Source organism: Monodelphis domestica, chromosome 2, assembly GCF_027887165.1.
Source record: "Monodelphis domestica isolate mMonDom1 chromosome 2, mMonDom1.pri, whole genome shotgun sequence".
NCBI classification, from domain to species: domain Eukaryota; kingdom Metazoa; phylum Chordata; class Mammalia; order Didelphimorphia; family Didelphidae; genus Monodelphis; species Monodelphis domestica.
This window is the reverse complement of record NC_077228.1, coordinates 154,708,757-154,716,456: the sequence shown is the minus strand read 5'-3', so window position 1 is coordinate 154,716,456 and position 7,700 is coordinate 154,708,757.

Below are 7,700 nucleotides of genomic sequence, written 5' to 3'. Positions count from 1 at the left end.
GGGCACAATTTACTTTGAGAGGGAGAAGGATGATTAAAAAAAACAAAAACACCCTGCTTTTTTGATGAGCACACTTTTCTTGCACAAAGGTCAGTCCCCGATTCAGAGATCTGACGGAGATAAGAGTTGACCTTGAAGGTCTCTTGAGGGATTCACAGATACCTACTCCTTGCTAAATTGGTGTTCTGGAAGAGAAAAGGCAGGGGGAGGGGAGCAAGTTCCTTATTTGTGCTCAAAAACAATGGACCCTAGTCGGCTTCTGAGCCAGGATCAGAATGTGTGCTCCTGCTTTGTCATGGTAGGCAAGCAAAAAACCATGTAAAAATCTGGAAAAGGGGCTTGTACGGAGCTACCTTATTTCTAATTTAATTAAAACCGAAAGGAAAATAAAAAGGAGGTGGGTGGCGCAACCAACCAAGACCAGGGGAGTGTGGGCTGAGTCACTCTTAAAGTAAATCTTATTACACCTATATAATAAAAGAAGGGGGGGGGGGGAATCCCCTGCAGAACGTTTCACCCAAGAATCCCCTCCTGCCCCACAGGCAGGTGGAAGGAGACCGCTTCCAGAAGGACCCCGTGTGCCGGCAAGCATCTGTCCACTCCGCTCCAGCCAGCACGGTCATAATGAGCCAATTTCAAATGAAATGAGATCAATACTATTCATTTTTCCTCTAGCCGGTTCCCAAGTGATTCATGAATCTGAAAACTAGTTCATGAATCAGAGCAGGGTGGGGTGGCGAGGACTGGAGGCGGGGGCTGGGGAATATGTGTGTGCAGTCACAAACCTGGATTTCTTTTCATGAACACAGCCATTAGTTGCATAACGCTGGGGCTGCCTGATAGTTTAAACCAGTCTTTTAGGAAGTGGAAGCGTTTGTTCCACAGAGGACTTCTTTGACTAGCCTCCTTCTAGAATGGACAAGAGTGACGCCGCCATATATGGACAGTTCCCTTAGCCCCTGGGTGTTTGCACAGCAGTGCGCGCTTCGGAGAATGCATGGGCACGCATGCATGCGTGTATGTGTGTAAGCGTTCGTGTTTCTAGGATGGTCTCTGCGTGTGACACACACAAGGAGTGGAACTGGCCACGGGCCCTTTAAATGCGAGCTGGGGCCAAGCCCATTTCTCTGTGGAGCTTCGTAAGGAAGCACATGATGAGGGCAGTTGGAAACCACAGCCCTGTAAGTGCTGATTACAGCCTACTAAGGAAAATGAGATTTTTATCTCGCAGGAATTCAGTTATAAAAATAAAATACAGCGTCTGGCTTGATTCAGCTAAACGTACTTGCATCAGGGTGTTTTTAATTTAACCGAGAAGCCGGGCAGTAAGAATGACCTAAAACACAGCGTTGAAAGAAAGCAGGGGGAGAAAGGGAGGGAAGGGAGGAAGGAAGGAGAGAGGTTATGAGGGAGGGAGAGGAGGGAGGGAGGTGGAAAAAGAGAGAGAAGAGAGAGAGGGGGGAAAATCACCCTCTTGGCAAATGAATGCAGCAGGGATGATGTCATTGGAACAGTTGGGGGAGAAAAGAGAAAAACAACTCCGCTGTACTAATCCTGTTTGCTGCCCTAAAGGGAATGGAAGGCAGCCAAGGCAGGGAGTTCTGGGAAACCATATAAGGGTGCCAAACAAGCTTTGCCGCCAACATTAGGAACTGACATCTTTGTTCTTTGTAACTTGGCTGCCTGCCAGAGGCCTCATTTCAGCTCTGCGGCATGATTACACTGGACATCTGCCAGCTGAGCTCTGTGAGCTCCTTTTCTTCTCTCCAAGCTTTTTTTTTTCTCCTCCTCTTTCTTTTTGCCAAACATGCAGCAGTTACCATGGCAGTCGAAAGTAAAGTTAAAAAAAAAAACCAACAAAGCAGAGAGGCACGCCTTTATCCAGATGTGCCACATGTGGAGATATAAAAAGCAGCTAACCTATTAATCAGGCATTTCATAAAAGAGAGAGAGAGAAAGACAGACAGACAGACAGAGAGAAACAGACAGAGAGAGAGAAAGAGAGAGAAAGTGAGAGAGAGAGAGAGAGAACTAGAGCACTCAAGCAATAGCACTAAAGCTGGGAAAGGTGACACAAGGATAAACAATAAGCACCCACAACAAAAATGGCCCACTGTACCCCCTGGGAAAAAAAGAAGGAAAGAGAAAAGGGCTTACTCCTCTAGTCTGTTTTTTTTTTCCTTTTTTTTCCCCTCAAGATATTGTAGGGTGCAGAATGGGAAATGCCCTGATTTCTCCTGTGCCCTGTGTCTAAAAAGCTTCAGAAACCCTCATTCTTATGTAGCATTAAATGGAGAAATGATAGGGGGCAGTTGGACAGAAGGAGGGAGGGAGGGTAGCTCAGCTGAACTCTGCTTGCCCAGGTGAAAACATGCCTGCTGACAAGATCCAGCTGATTGGGGAAGGAGGAAGGGATTTATTTTTTTATTTTTTGTTTTTTTGCCTTGGGACTCTAGTGCAGCCAAAAGATAATACTGCAAGTTGCGTGTCCATGCTGTACTGTACAATTAGCCACTATTCAGGATTCTTGCAAGGAGGCGGAGAGGGCTTCATGTTAATTTGTGGGCACTGCGGGGAGCTTGATGGGCAGCTGGATTCCTCTAACAGGAGGGGTATAGCTCGATTGACCTTTGAGGTCTCTTTTCCTGGCCCCCTGCTCCCAAATCCAAGATGCATAGAGTAGTTTCACTTTACAAGGAGACTATGTATGAAAAGTTCATTGCCCAGTGATTTAGAGTCGAGCCTACTATTTTTAATCGGGTTCGTTTTTCACCTGCCTGAAAAGTGGAACATCTCTTGGGAGGTGACAAGCTGTGATCAAAAGAAGGTCTCCAAGCAGATAGAGTTGGCCGGTTTCCTAGGGGAAGGTTACTGAGAAGTAAGGATTAGGTTGCCAGCTTTTCCCCCCACTGCAAAATCTGACACTCCTCAGCAAGGTTCTCAGAGGGGCCAACTCTGAAATTCAGAAGTAGCTCTGAAGGGAGCTGACGACAGATTCGTTGCCTCTTTTCTGGCCCTGAGAAGGGAGGACAGAAGCAGAAGTTGATGCAATGACGTCTGTGGCAGCCTCTTTGGAAAACAGCCTGGCTCATTGTTATCTTTAGAATGGCCACACCTCAAACTCCGATGGAGGCCTACTGTTGTTTCTCCTGAGTAGGCACCATTTTATCCCTTTTCTAGAGGGAGAAACTGAGGAAGAGGTCTGCTTCATCAGAGCGGTGCCATAGCGAATCTGGAGGGTACCTTCAAGATCTTCCCATCCCCACTTTATCGCAAAAGAATACCCAATTTTTTCAGGAAATATTTCCAGCCAGGGACTGTGATCTTAAGCATGTTAAAGCAAACTCATAGAATCAAGAGGACCAAGTTCTACCACTTACAACCTACGTGAGCTTGGACAAATCATTTCATAGCTTTGGGGCTTCACTTTTCTCACGTGTAAAATTATAGAATAGATTTAGATGGCCTCCAAGATGCCTTCCAACTCTAAATCTATGTTCTGCTGATCAACACATATATATATTTATTCTTAAAATCCTTCATTTCCTCCTTAGAATCAATACTGTGGATCACCCTAATGCAAATATTAATAATATAGAAATGGGTCTTGATCAATGACACATGCAAAACCTAGTAGAATTGTGTGTTGGCTGCTGGAGGGGGGGTGGGAGGAGAGGAGGAAAAGAACATGAATCATGTAACCCTGGAAAAATATCCTGAATTAATTAAATAAAAATTTTTAAAAAGAATCAATACTGTGTATTGATTCCAAGGCAGAAGAGAGGTACAGGCTAGGCAATGGGGGTTAGGTGACTTTCCCAGGGTCACACAGCTAGTTAGTGTCTGAGGTCAAATTTGAACCCAGGACTTGGCTCTCAATCCACTAAGCTACCCAGCTGCCCTCTCAACTTACAATTTTTTAAAGAAAGGAAATAACCATAGCTAATAATAGCTAACAATTATACAGTGCTTTAAGGTGTGCATATATTCTCACTTGATGTTTTCTACATTATTAGGTCAATGCTATGATTACCCCAATTTTACACATAAGAAAACTGAGTCTCAGTGAGGTTAAGTGATCTGCCCCCTGTGGTACTGCTAGTAAGTGCCTGAGTCAAAATTTGAACCACTATCATCTTTGAAAACTTCAAAGCTCTTGTGCTGGCATCATTCCACATCAGGTCACAACTCATCCCTACCTTCCATGAGCTGCTGTGGACAAAACACGTATTATTTTGTGGCCAAATTTTGGTTGAAGGAGTTACCGCTACTTAGTTAGGTTGGTCTTCAGATGACAATCCATCGGGAAGTTTGCATTTGAACCCCTTCCTGTTGGACAGTCTCTGCTGCAGCTTGCCCTCCTATGAGGAGGGATCACCTCCATAGCCTCAGGAGACACTGGAGTAGGATTTGGGTGGAAAATTCAGGATTACATGTTCTTAATTTTTATTGAACAGAAATAAGAGTGCTTTTAATTAGACTTTACCAGAAAGCCTATCATTTGTCAGATCATCTATAAACCCCATATATGTGGTTGGGAAAATATGGTCACTGGAAGAGCCATGGATCTCACAGGGTTAAAAGGTAAGGGTGAATTGGAGGACAGGGAGGTGGGGTTGTTGTCCTTTTTCTTTCAGCAGGGGGTGGCTCAAAACCACTTACAAATGCAGCCTTCACCCCAGTGCCAAAAACAACATTCTGGAAACCGCCAAGACAACCACCTGAAGCGAGGGAGGGTTATTAACCTTGGAGCTACTGCCCCATTCAAGGTCTGGAAAAAAAATCACATCCCTGCCCTGTGAACCAACACTGGGTAAAGAAAAAAAATGCTTACTTGCAACTTTCTAAAAGTGAAATTGGGGCAAATGTCTCTGCTTCTACGGTGGGACATCTCAGTTCCAACATCTCCATGGGAAGTGGGGCTGGGAAACTGAGCCCCTACCTCCCCAAGCCACTTTCCATCAGAACAAGTGATCCACCAGCCCAACACCTCTCACTTCCAATGAAAATAGGCTTCCTATTCATTCCCTGGACAGCTTGGTCCCCAAGACTGGCTTTCCTTGAGTTTCAGAAAGGAGGGAAGCCCAAATGCCCTGGTTTTTTGCTTTTAGAAATGACTGCTGTAGTCTACAAAAGAAAGAGAATATGCAGAGGGAGAACCTCGACCAGGGAGAAGTGGGAGAGGATGGAGAGGTTACCAGGAATCTTGTACCAGCCAGGTGAGTGCATGGGGGTGAGCAAATTGATTTTCCTGCAATGACTCCTGAAAGATGTAAAGCTCTCATAGATATGGAGTGGTAAGGGACCCCCAAAGTCATCTAATTCAACTGCCTCCCCCCATCTTTTTACACATAGGAAACTGAGGCCATGTAATGTTAAGTGACTTGCCTTGGGTGACACTTAGGACATCAGACAGACAAAAAAAGCATCTAATAAGAGTTCACTATGTTCCAGGCACTGTGTTAAGTGCTGTGGTTAAACAAATACAAGCAAAAAAAGAGAGATATTACTTACCTGCAAAAGGTTTACATTCTTTTTCTCCCTTTATTTTTTATTTTAATAATAAATTTCCACATCAGCTTTCCAAAATTATATAATTCCTATTGTCTCTCTCCTTCTTCCCTCCCTCTTCCTGGAACTGACAAGTAATTCAATCTGGGTTATACATGTATTATTACACAAAACATATTTCCATATTTTTCATTTTTATAAGTAAATAGCCTTATAGAACTGAAACCCTCAGACATATATTCAAATAAACAAATGATAAATCATATGTTCTCATGTGCATTTCTACTCCAACAGTTCTTTCTCTGGAGGCAATAGCATTCTTTTTCATAAGTCCCTCAGAATTGTTCTGGATCACGGTATTGTTAGTGTCAGTCAATCATATTTGATCATTCCACAATATTGTAGTTACTGTGTATAATGATCTCCTGGTTCTGCTTACTTCACTCTGCATCAGTTCATGGAGGTCTTTCCAGCTCTTTCTGAAATCATCCTGTTAATTATTCCTTGTAGCACAATAGTATTCCATCACTATCATATACCACAATTTGTTCAGCCATTCCCTAACCGATGGACATCCCTTTAGTTTCCAGTTCTTTGCCACCACAAAAATGGCAGCCATAAACATCTTTGTACAAACAGACCCTTTCCCATTTTTGGGATACAGACCTAGTATAGGTATTACTGGATCAAAGGGTATGCATCATTTTATAGCCCTTTGGGTAGAATTCTAAATTGTCCTCCAGAATGATTGGATCACAACTCTACCAGTAATGCATTAGTGCCCCAATTTTGCCACATTCCCTCCAACATTTATAATTTTCCTTCAAAGGGTTTATATTCTTAAGGGGAAAGACAAGACATGAAAGAGAAATGAAAAGGGAATAGGAGAGAAAATATCAGTCTGAGACTCAGAAGAATCAGAATCACGGCTGAAGGGGATGAAGCATTACCTTCCTGTACCCATTCCTCAGATGGAAAAGGAATTCACCAATGAGAGAAGGGGGCCAGCATGGCTATGGGGATGTTTAGGAGTAAAACAGCAGATGGGGTATGATGGTAGTCTGGAGTCAGAAGCACAGTCAGGAGGACAATGAAGCATGGCTATTCCAAACAGCTTTGTGGTACCACTGGGTTTGATATCAGGAAGATCTGAGTTCAAATCCATTCTCAGAACCTATCTGTATGGCCCTGGACAAGTCATTTAATCACTGTCTGCTTCAGTTTTCTACAAAATGGGGATAATAACAGTACCTACTTTGTAGGCTTATTGTGAGGATCAGAAAAGATAATATTTACAAAGTGGGTAGCTCAGTTCCTGGTACATAGTAGACACTTAATACATGTTTATTCCATTCCTCTTCCTTCTTAGGGCTCTTTCTTTTCAAAAGCTTATACACTGATGTTACATTTAAAAATACAGGCATGAGGGGCATTTAGCTAACAGTGAAAAGAGAGCCAGGCCTGAAGTTGGGAGGACCTGAGTTCAAATAAGACCTCAGATATTTCCTACTGAAACACAAGGTAAGGGTTACCTTTTTTAAAATAACAAAATGTAAAGTATTTTTAAAAATTAAATATAAAATATAAAAAATATAGTCATGAAAGCCATTTCCCTCATCTCTCTGCAGATTGAGATTTGTTAGTTACATGAAAACTAGGTTTCAATTCAACAAAGAATTTATTAAATGTCTCTTATGAGCAAGGATAATAACAACTTATGTTTATTGATGTAGCCAACCTTTTAAAGTTTGCATTACGTGCATTAACTCATTAAAGCCTCACAACAACTTTGCTGGGTAAATACTCTAGTTATTATCTAAACAAAGAAGCTCAGGCTAAAAATAAGGTGAGTGACTTGCTCAGGGTCACACAGCTAGGAAGAATCAGACACAAGATTTGAATCCCGATTTCCTTTCTCTAAATCTAGCCATCTAACCATGAGAAAACCCTTGTTAATCAGAGAAATCAAGGGTAGGCACAGTTACTCTGTCCTGGGGAAAAATGTTTTCATTTTGCAGCAAGAGGGAACAAAATCCCAGAGGATGTTTATAAACAGATAGCTGGCCCAAGTCTTCTTATAATCTTTCATTTTTAGTTCTGGCTTTCCCCCCCTCATTAAGAAGCCCAATTTAATTTCTTGCTCCACCTGCATGGTAAGAATAATTACACACAGACATTAAGCCAACACT